Source organism: Leopardus geoffroyi, chromosome E2 (assembly GCF_018350155.1).
Source record: "Leopardus geoffroyi isolate Oge1 chromosome E2, O.geoffroyi_Oge1_pat1.0, whole genome shotgun sequence".
Taxonomy (NCBI): domain Eukaryota; kingdom Metazoa; phylum Chordata; class Mammalia; order Carnivora; family Felidae; genus Leopardus; species Leopardus geoffroyi.
Window position 1 is genome coordinate 55,616,686 of NC_059335.1, and position 11,552 is coordinate 55,628,237.

General features: G+C 40.8%; 1 long non-coding RNA gene across 1 annotated transcript; it reads left to right on the forward strand.

Moving 5' to 3' along the window:
• The first annotated feature begins 25 nt into the window (after positions 1-25).
• Positions 26-2,573, forward strand: LOC123578332. The gene is made up of 2 exons (XR_006702319.1): positions 26-96; positions 2,340-2,573. It is a non-coding gene; the product is annotated as an uncharacterized LOC123578332 (long non-coding RNA).
• The last annotated feature ends 8,979 nt before the right edge of the window (positions 2,574-11,552 follow it).

Consider the following 11,552-nt stretch of genomic DNA (forward strand, 5'->3'; position numbering starts at 1 on the left):
CGCCCCGTGGTTCCGCCCCGTTTCTCGCGCTCCGGCGCGTCCCCGGAATCTCCGCGCGTCGCCTCAGGGAGCGCTCGCCTCACGGAGGAGCTCGGGGTAAGGACACGGCTAGCGGTGCCGGGGTGAGAGGGACTTGACACGGGGAAGGAGACGTCTGAGGGCCTGGAGGAGGCCCGAGCGCCGGCCGCTGCGGCTTCAGCCGGGCTCTTCGGAGCGGCCTGCGGCGGCCGGTGGCCGAATATCGCCGCTCTTCACGGACTCCGTCCTGCCGCGCGTCGCCGACTCAGTCGGGCCGGCGAGACCTTTGAGACGCTTGCCCCACCGTCCCGGCTGGACCGAGTCTATCACGTATACCACTTCCTCCCACGTTCACGGTCACCCCGTGCGGGGGCTGGGTAAACTGAGGCACGGGGAGACCGCCTAGCTGGCCCAGAGTCGGAGGGAGGGAGGGAGGCAGGCGTGTGCAGACCCCGCCCCCCACATCCGGCTTCGGCAACGCGTGGGAAACTGCGCGGGTGTGCGCGTCTTCGAACCCGAACGAACCTTCTGTGGAAGCACCGGGCGTGAAAGCGAAGGCGCGAGGACAGGGCGGCCACCTGTCTTAAAGGATTGGAGAGACGGTGGCCTCGGCGCTGGGTGGCCCGCCCGGGGCGAGCCCCACACCGTTCGCAGGTGCCGCGCGCTGGAACGCACCCGGCCTGACAATACCATTTCGGCGGGCAGCCCACGCGACGCCGGGTCCTCCGCGCTGGGTACTTTACGTGCGCGACTTCACCTAATCCTCACGAAGAAAATGTCGTCGTCGGGTCGGTAGGGAACGTGAGGCCCGGAGACGTTCAGGGACTTAACCAGAGTTCACACAGCCAGGAAGTGTTAGAGCCGAGATTCTGGAAACTGGGGGAAAAGAGGCCCCCCCCCTCCCCCTCCCCCCCGCAGGTTTTTTCAGCGGGGTCAGCAAAGCCATCCTAACATGGTAAGTGGTTACAGAAACTCAACCGTGACGAAGTGCGCGACTCTGGGCTACAGCCGTGGATGAAGACACAAGACCTCCCTTCCCTAGAGCCGCCCTGAGGGGGTGTGCCGCGGAAGGAAGAAAACGACGATGTGATGGCGTGACTTTGAGGGTTACTGTAGGTCAAGTGGCCCAGGATGGCTCTCGTCAGATGATAGTGCTATAAGGATTAAAAGTTGAGGAAAGCCTGTTCCGTGAAGAGTTGGAGATAGAGTGTTCTAAGAGGAGACCACAACAGTAAAGGTCCTGAAGTGAGAACAAGACAGGAGTTGTCGTAATTTACCCAGTGGAAACAGCAGAGGTAATCATGTTAGGGGTCGAATTGTGTCCCTCCAAAACTAATCAAGAGTTTGGTCTTGGAATGGGACTGCGTTTGGATATACAGGGCCTCTGAAGAGGCGATAAAGTTACCGTGCGGCCCTTAGGGTAGGTCGTAATCCAACCTGACCGGTGTCCCTGTTAGAAGAAATTTGGACACCCTAAGAGACCCCAGGGTTGCATGCGTCCGGAGGGAACACCGTGTGAGGACACAGAAGATGGCCATTTGCACACAAGGAGAATGGCCTCAGAGAAAATCACTTCTGCTGACGCCTTGGTCTTGAACTTCTAGCCTCCAAAACTGTGAGAAAATAAAGTTTTGTTTAAGCCACCCAGTCTGTACAACTTCATTGTAGTAGCTGGAGCAAACTCATAGGCCACATAATTAATGACATAACAATTGTGATAAGAACCCTGTAAGAAAAATATGGGGTTCATGAGAGTATGACAAAGGCACCTAAGCCTTCCTGGCCTGGTAAAGCAGAGACTCTTAAAGGTGTGATGTTAAAGTTGAGATCTGCAAGAGGAGGAGCTGGCCCCGGGGGAAAGCCTTCCAGTCCGTCTTAGTTTTGTGCTACCATCACTCCCACACATCCATGGAACACATTTGTGGGCCTGCTGACTACTGACTCCCATCTCGTTCATGTTTCCTTAGTGACCTATCTTGGGGTTACATATTCCAGGCCCCTTGGAGATGAACATACGTACCTTAGAAATGCCCACCAAGGCTGGGATGCTTGGGAGAGGCTTGTTTCGGCCTCCCATGAATCTCTTAAAGATAATATAACCTCTCCGCCCCACTTTTCAAAAAATGTTTATTTATTTATTTTGAGACAGAGCGAGCATATGTGTGTGCGGGGAGAGGCAGAGAGAATCCCAAGCAGGCTCCGTGCTAGGAGTGCAGAGCTCAAACTCCCCACCTGTGAGATCATGACCTGAGCTGAAATCATGAGTCAGACGCTTAACCGACTGAGCCACCCAGGCGCCCCTCTTTCTCTTTTTGATACAGGTGGTGCCAACAGATCCTCTTAAGGATTATCTGTCAGCTGTGTGCAAGCTGTTTGAGGTGCATTTGAACCCTTTCATGTCAGTACATTGCTCTTCGGCATGTCCCTTCCCTTTATAAATTCGGTAGACTAAGGTCTGGATTTTGCAGAGAATAACTGTGCAGCTGCTGTGGGTCATCTTCTGCCCGATTCCACCTTGTCAGTAAGTTACTTTGAATAAAACTCTGTGAACTGTATGAAGTGGCCTGCTTTGTTTTCCAGTCTCAAAGTGCCTTCTCGGTTTGGGGGGGTATACTTTACTGTCTCTCTTCCACCTTATAACGTTTCGCAGAACTGAAATTCTGTACCCATTAAACACTCTCCATTCCCTCCTCTCCTGTAACCACTATTGTATTTTTTATCTCTGATTTTGACTTCTGTTCAGAATTTTGAAAGTTCTTGAGAGCAGAGGTGAAGAAGTGACCCAGTCTCCTGTCTGCATCCAGGAAACAATGCTGACTCTGAACTAGATCTTGAAGAATGAGCACATGTCTTGACAGCTTAAGAGGAAAACAGTTCCTGGCAGAAATAAGAGCATATATACATCAGCTAAGGGTGCTAGGAGCTCCACACCTTCCCTATGGACTTCTGTTGCACACTGGATTCTGATTCATTTTCATAAAACATTGTCTTCATCATGCCGCTCTCCTGCTCCAAATTTTATAGTAACTGTTATTGTCTGAGAGATAAAGGTCAGATTCTTCAACCTGACACTCAAATTTCTACATTTTTATTTGACAGTGAAAATACATATAATTAAACTAGTCCCCAAAGTCTCTTCCCACCTATCAAAATGTAATGAGAAGTGATTTAAGAGTAATAGTGTAATTTTAACTTTGAATTAAACCACCTGACTGGGAAGGTAACCCCTGGATCGCTCTATGTTCCTAAGTTCTGGAATACAGAGGATAAGTCTCACACTCAGTATGTGTTAACCTGTTTTAGTTACAAACCTAAGGAAATGTCATTTTGGGGAAGAGATTTCTATAGGTCTTCACACAATTCTGAATCCTTTCATCATGGAATTTGTTTGAAGTGTGAAAACTTCTCATTTCTTCCAATTACTGGATCCATCAAGAAAAGGTCCCTTGTCTTTGCTCTTGTATGTAGCAGATATTATCTAAGGCTGTACAGCCCAATGTAGTAAGCCTACTTATATAGCTACTGAGCACTTGAAATGTGGCTGTTGTGACCGAGGAACTGAATATTTAATTTTAGTTAAATTTGAAAACTAACTGTAAAATATTTTCTCATTATACACATTTTATTGTTTTGGAAGGACTGCATTTCACTTTAACCTTGGAAAATTTAGTGTCCCAAGTTTAGGTGAGCTATACATGTAAAATACATGTTGTATTTCAAAGACTTGGAACAACAAGACAAAATGCAAAATATCTTAATGTTGTTTTTCAGATTGATGACATGTTGAAATAATAGTTTGGATGCTTTTGGTTTAAATAAAATCTAGCATTAAACTTAATTTCATTTGTTTCTTTTTTAATGAGGCTGTGATAAAATGTAAAATTACGTGGCTCACATTTCTCCCTCTCTGTTTCTCTATTTTTGTTTTTTTGTTTGTTTTGCATGTACCAAAAATTGATAATGGCTTATTAAATAAAATGGGAATTTAGCAGAATGATACTGGGTAGTCCCTAGAAGTAATAACAGCCTGAGAACAAGGCCAAGTTAAAAGGTCAGAAACTAGGGCAGCCCAAGGGTCTCAGAAGCAGGAATTAACTTAGTGCCCCCGCAAGAATGACAGACACCAACAGATTTCTCTGCTGTCAGGGCATTCAAGATGTCAAAGTCTAGGAGAGCGTCAAGGCCTCGTTTATAGTCCTTGCAGGACTATACAGAATGGAGGAGGGTAATTCTTTAAAGAAAATTTGGGTGCTGTAACCCGAAGAGATAATGTTTGTAACAGCCAAAACAGCAGTGTTAAGGACAAACACCTGTTTGAGGCAGGAAGGAAGAGGGTTCTATTGATGTAGCCCTGAAGGACAAAGAATTCAGTTGGGAAACTCACATCCAGCATCAAATCTACCCTTCCTCATGTGCTCCTTCTTACTGCTCACCTGTTTAATAATTAAGGTGTTTATTGGCCGCCTTTTATATGCAAATTGTGACTAGGTCAATGGGCCAAAAAAATCTCATTATTATAATACATCCTTTCTGTTCTTACATTTAGTTGCTTGCCAAGTCCTCTATCAATTACTTACTTGTGGTTATCTTGGTTAAATTAGAATTTACTGCTTAAAGTTACCTTATAAGACATCCAGGTAGGTAGTTCCTAAACATTGGTCAGATGGGGTTATAGAATGATCAGGAAAAATTACAACATTTCAAAACCAAAAATCATTCCTTATTCCTGGATGGTTCTAATGATCAGGCAGGTTTTGGAAACTGCTGAGTTAGACGAATCTCCTAACTGTGTATACCAAATTGCATCAACTCAGAATTCAGGTTTGTGAACTTTGCATTTAGCTTTCTTTTTATCGTGCCCTAGTCATCCTTTCTTTTCCATTGTTACGAACCTATCCCTGGACTTACTGGCTAAATCTTACTACTTTATGATTGTGTGATAGCCATAGACTCATATTTTTTCTACCTCCTGTCTTTTTCACTCTTTAACAAATATTTTTGAGCATCTGCTTTGCTCCTGGCCCTTTGGTTGGTTCTAGGGAAACCACTCCTCCCCTGAGGACATGCCACAGACAAGATACAGGTCCTTAATACTGAGAAAGATGGGTTATGGCAGGGAAACGAATCTGGATTTGAGAACCTTGGAGAGCCTTTCTTGTGGAAGTGACATCTAAGCTGAGACCTCAGAGCGGGTTAAGAATATGCCAGACAAACAAGGAAAAGGGCCAGGAGTGAAGGAGTGTTTCAGTCAGGTGGAAAGGGGTTTGAATGATGCTTATTGTGTAAGTGACAAGTCTGGAGAGGCAAGGGCCAGATGTCTAAAGATCATATGTTAATTTGGTAGAATTTTTAAAGATGCTGTGAAGCTAGTGTCTTAAGCAGGAGAATGACACTTCAAAATTGTACAATAGAGTTATGTCATTCTTGAGATCACTCTTGCTGAAAGTGGAGTAGGGAAATGGAAGTAAAAACAAAACAAGGCAGGGAGAAAGCCTGATCCTTAAGTCATCTCAAATATTCTCAAGATTATTACTAATTTCTTCTAGGTTAATTTCTTTAAGTAGTTAATCCTATTGATTTTAGTAAAGGCCAGTGGTCAAGGCTTCCTCTGTCTTCTAGCCTTGTCTAGCCTTGTCTTCTAGCCTTCTAGCCTTGTTTCCTAGCTTTTTAGCCTTGTCTTGTATACCTCAATTTAGTGTCTTCTAGCCAAACAGATCTAGACAGTGTGCCTATACACATTCCACATTTACCCACCGTGTAAATAGTCATACTGCCTTTTATTTCTGGAATGATGCCTGGAATGCCTTTCAACTTTTCAAATCTTGCCCATCTCTGAACCCAATTCAGATTTTGCCCTCCTCTTACATCAACTGAAAATGATGATTTCCTTTTTCTTTCCAAATGCTGATAGGGCTGTTTTATAGTTTCAGTTATTGTTACCTAACATGATTGCAGGTGCTGGGGGATAGTTCTGAGTTTTATAGTTACCTGAATCTTTCACAGCTTCAAGCAGTTAATATACTTAATAAATACTTATTGAATGAATAAGTGAAAAACTGCTCTTTAAAATAGGCGAAACAGCATTTTTAAAAAATATTCACATTCTTTAATGTGTAAGCCCCAGAATACCTAACCAATTATATCTAGCTGAATTGACATTAAAAAAATTTTTTTTTCATTTTGCAAAACAAAAAAATAATTGAAAGGCCAAGGATGTGGTAATGAAACCAGCTTATTTTCCTGTACTAATTCTATTCAAAATATTCTATTCAGTTAAAAGATACGATATCTTTGGAGTTTCTGTGGAAGTTTCCAAAGGAGCCAGTTGCCATGGGGATTATGAAGAGGAAAAAATTAAAAAAATATGACCAATTTATACAAATGAAACCAGTATGTCCAAACTTGGAAGACTTTTGTAAAGGACAGAAGAAGTTCTCAGAAAGAAAAAGAATGTGGAAATAAAATGTTAGGGGAACATGCTATGATTGTGGAAGTCAAGCCACAGCTAAGATGGGCATTTATTTTTCCCCAAGGGGAAATTGTGCGTTGACTAATAATAAGGAGGAACAAAGGAAAGGTCTTAAAGCAGAGGGCTGGAGAGACTAAATAGTCTTCTTTTTTACCCATGGCAGGTTCTTCTTCCTCATAAAAAAGAGAACTCTGGTTACAGGAGTCCAAGTCTGTAGTTGAAAAGGAGGCTGTTGGGAATTTGAACCAAACCAAATCATTGGCTCTCACTGTTTTATATCCCCTACCACTCTTAAGAATATGAGTCCTTTTTTATTTTACAAAAATAAAAAGCCCATTATTTTTTTTACAAGGATAGTTAATGTTTGTAGCCTTTCTGTTATTATTTGTAAATTTTGCAGACATTATAATGAGTTTTGCCTTTTGGAGGAATATTTCCTGTCACAACTTTAAAAGTAGAAAACAAGTACCTACTCTCCTACATTATTACCTGTTTGCTCTTGAGTATGCCTGAAAAATCGATGGCAGGCGCATTCAGCACTGTACCCTCACCTAGATGGCATTGGTTGATGGAGAGTGAATCCTTAATTCTGATGCTGCTTGTGAGTCTTTCTCTGGTGTTCTTGTCACAGTTGGAAATTCCTGGCCTAGAGGACATGAACAAGGCAGGGCAGGGGGTTTTGTTTCAAAAGTGAACAATTAAAAGAAAAAAATGAAGTTCTGTTTTTGAATCCCTTTAAAGTATAAAAGACGAGAACTATCAATGATGTTTGTGATAAAAAGGAAAAGAATTAGATATTAGATTCCTTTGATTAAAAAAACTCCATTAGTTTTCCAAATTACAATGTATTAAAAAAGTAATATATTTCACTGTAGCCAATACAGAAATACAGACATGTATTAAGAAAAAGTCACAGGGCACCTTGGTGGCTCAGTCGATTAAGTGTCCGACTTCAGCTCAGGTCATGTTCTCATGGTTCATGGGTTCAAGCCCCACATTGGGCTCTGTGCTGACAGCTCACAGCCTGGAGTCTGCTTCAGATTCTGTATTTCCCTTGCTCTCTGCCCCTCCCCTGCTCATATTCTGTCTCTTTCTGTCTCTCAAAAATAAATAAAAATGTTGAAAAAAGAAAAAAAAAAAAGCCTTAGCTACTTTACTCCCCCAACTCCCATTGCTCAGAGGCAAATTCGGTTACATCCTTTGGCTTTAAAAGTTGGCAATAAAAACAAAACAACAAAAAACCTTTAAAAAAAACTTTGTATCTTTTGAATTGTTTTAAGAAAGAGATGTGGTTTTGATAGTAAGAAGGCATTGCAAAGTGTTATAATCTCTTTTCTTTGTCAGATATGCTTGCAGCTGTTTGTTTCATTGTTTTTCTCAGTTTCTGGAGAAGATTTGGCCATGACCTACTACCACCATTGGGTGACAGCCTGAATTGGAACCCCTTAAGAAGTGAGTTCATCCTTGTCATTGGGTGATGTGCATTTCACCTTACAAATGATAACTTTGTACAGATGTTTTTAAATGAAGTGTTGAATAAAAATTTCCTCTTGTTTCGAACAAGAATGTGTGAGACAGAGAGCGAGAGAACACAGCAAAGGATATTCATAGTGACCAGATGTCTGGAAGAAAATCCTCTTTTCCATTAAGCCATTTTGCTCTTGCACATCTATTTGCAACAGCTCAAGAGCCACCAAACCCTCTTAACTCTGTGAGGATCAAATGAGATAACATATGTGAAAACACCTTACCAAATGCACAAAACTGTGTAGATGTGAAAGATGGTTATTCTTACAGCACAAATGCAGGCTGCTTTTATAGCCACTTTTATTGGCATGGTTGCTTTTTAAATGGAGTATTCTGTATGAATTAGCAAACACAAACTAAAATCTATATAAAATAAATTGCATGTCTCTATTTAAGTTCGTTTAAACCCAAATGTAAGATCTCATACTTCTGGGCTGGCAGGAATGAACTAAATTTATTAGTGCTGTCCTGTTTCAAATGTGCAAATGTTCAGGGTCTTAAATGCTGCTGCGAAGCATAGTTAAAAATCTCTCTGGTTACTGATCATTAGGTCTCACTGGACCCTATGGAGATGGCCATTGTTCAGCCAGCTTGGTGCTTTTTTGAATGTATGTATATATGTATGTATGTATTTAGAAAGAATGAATCCGAAGCAGGCTCCACGTTGTCAGCTCAGAGCCCAATGTGGGACTCAATTCCATGAACAGTGATATCATGACCTGAGCTGAAATCAAGACTCAAATGCTCAGCTGACTCAGCCACCCAGGCACCACCAGCTTGGTCCTTTTAGATTCTTCTTCACTGTTTCTAGTCCATGCTTGGTGCTCAAAAATCTTTGAAAGGACTGGGGGCCAAGTGTCAACCTCTCTGGGTGCACCACATAGACTTCCTTGCCTTTCTAGGTTCTGGGTCTCACTGGGCCTTTGGAACCGTGACCTCTTTCCAATATTGAGAAAACATTTCCTCTTTCCTTTTTCTGCCCTAGAAGTTACTTTGGCTATCCCATCCGCCTCCAGGCCACATAGATATACCTCTTTAGTCAGTGTCAGCTTTGACAAAAGTCTGGAAGAGCTGTAGAATCCATGCAACTTCTGCTCTTTGCCCTGTTAGATATTAAGGGCTTGGTTGCCTTCTTGGAAATGTTGTAGTGTGTCTAGAGTAAACACAAACTAAAAACTCAAAAAATTATTATGCTCCTCCAGCAAAATAAAGACTTTCTCTTGGCTTCAGCAGTGCTTGTATGTATCCTTGTGTCTGGGTGAGTAGAGCATACATTATCTTCTTGATTTCTTGATTCTACATAGAGTCTTAGAGGACTGTTTTCCTGTTTTCATTCAGTTGCAATAATTCCAATATAACAGAAAAAGGAGAACACTTCCTCATTAACTCTAAAAAGCAATAATTATAATATTTTATAATTTATACTTGTTGATAAATACCTCCCATAACATTAGTGAACATTGCTTCTCTGGGCTGGTTATTGTATTTGGATTTTTATAGTAACATTCAAACTACAAAGAAGCTGAGTTACTTTGTGTTTGTGCTGCTTAGGGGATAGGTATTAGGAATGATTAGTTTTGCTGATTAAATTATCTAATCAGAAATTAATTGCTGTGAATTGAATACATAGTTTGGCACTTAATACATTTTAAGGATAGAAAATGTTTTAAAGTTTTTTATTATGGAAAACTTCAAAAACGTTCAAAGGTACAGAGACTAGCCTAACATTCATGTACTCGCCAATCAGCTTTATTGTCAACTCATGGCCAATTTCGTTTTACTTATGTCCCCCTAATTTCCGTGTTTCCACCCCTCTTCCAATTATTTTGAAGTGAATTCTAGGCATCCTATAATTTATCTGTAAAAAATTCAGTAGGTATCTCTAAGTGGTAAGGATTTCAAAAAGAAAAAAACACACAGCATAATCGCAATACTGTCATCACTCTTAAAAGTTAATGATGAAAGAACACTTTATTCTTTTTTTATTTGTATTATTTGTTTTTCAAAATTTAATATTAAATTTTATGTCAACAGTAAGTCTAAACATATTAACGTATCCTGAAAGATATCCAGGATATGTTGGGAAGTGAAAGAGCAAGTAATAGAATAATTTTTATAACATGGTTCAATTTCTATTTTAAAAATTATATCTATTTTTGTTTAAGCAAAAATTAGAAACATACTTCAAGCCAAGAACTGTTGTTACCTTTTTTTATTTAAAAAACATTTTTTTGTGTTTATTTTTGAGAGAGAGAGCAAGCAAGCAGGGGATGGGCAGAGAGAGAGGGAGACCCAGAATCCAAAGCGGGCTCCAGGCTCTGAGCTGTCCGTACAGAGCCTGACACGGGAGTCAAACTCACAAACTGTGAGATCATGACCTGAGCTGATGTCGGATGCTTAACCAACTGAGCCACCCAGATGCCCCTGTTGTTACTTTTTAAAGTAAGAATAATCAGAGTTGGTATTGGGGATGAGAAAAGGGCTCTCACTTTTAACCTATTCTTAAGTGGTTTTTATTGTTAAAAAATGTGTATTAGTTTTGGAAGTAAATTTTGAAAAAATAACTTATGAAAGGAAAAACTTAAACAAATTAACATGAGAGACAGTTTCAGGTATGTCCTGTCCAGATACTGTCTCTCAAGTTGAATAATCTTACTCCTGGGTTAATAAGAGTAGCAGTTACCAGGCACATTCACAGGTCCTTCCAATCTGATTACTTATTTCTCACCATAACTCTTTGAGGTGAGCATTCCCATTTCACAGATGGAGACGCACAATCTAGAGCAGTTAACTAACCTGCCAGAAGTTTAGAAGAGGCTGACCAGGCTTAGGAACCTAGATCCTGGGGCTCCCCTGCCCATGCTTTCATTACTTCTATGAAACATTCCACTTCCCTTGGTTTTGAAGTTCTCACTTCACAGAATGAATTTTATTATTTCACTTCGTTCTGGTTTGACTCTTTTTTTAAAGTTCCATATTAGCTTTAACTGCTCTATTTTACTATAAACTCAATGCTCAGGCAAGGTAGAAGAGTAATACCTCTCATTTTCCGCCGTGTCCATAGAATCTGGCCCTGAAGGACTAAAGGGAGAAACAACACAAAAAGAACTTCATGCTTTTCTGGTTTAAGAAAAACATTTAAATGACAGGCAGATGGTTCTTGTCATTAGTGCCTTTCTGTGCAGTTCTCCAGCTGCCTAACCTTTCTTTCTTGGTGGAAAATGTCATAAAGCTCTTCTTAATTTATCTATTCTATAAACATAAGACAAAGAGATTACAAGTGTGTGAGAATAGAAATGCCCAGCACTTTTATTTGTAGTACATTCCAAATCATAAATGTAAACAAGCTGTAATTATCTTTTTAAAAAAGTTGTTATAGATTAGTTCCTTCATACTTAGCAAACTTGCTGTGTGCCCAAAAGAAAACTGTCTTTAACCCAAATACATTTGATCCTTACAAAATTTTGCTAAAATTATTCAAGTGATTATTTAAGGTGAGTAGTTTGAGATTTTCTACCCTTTGAACTCCTTTCCTGTA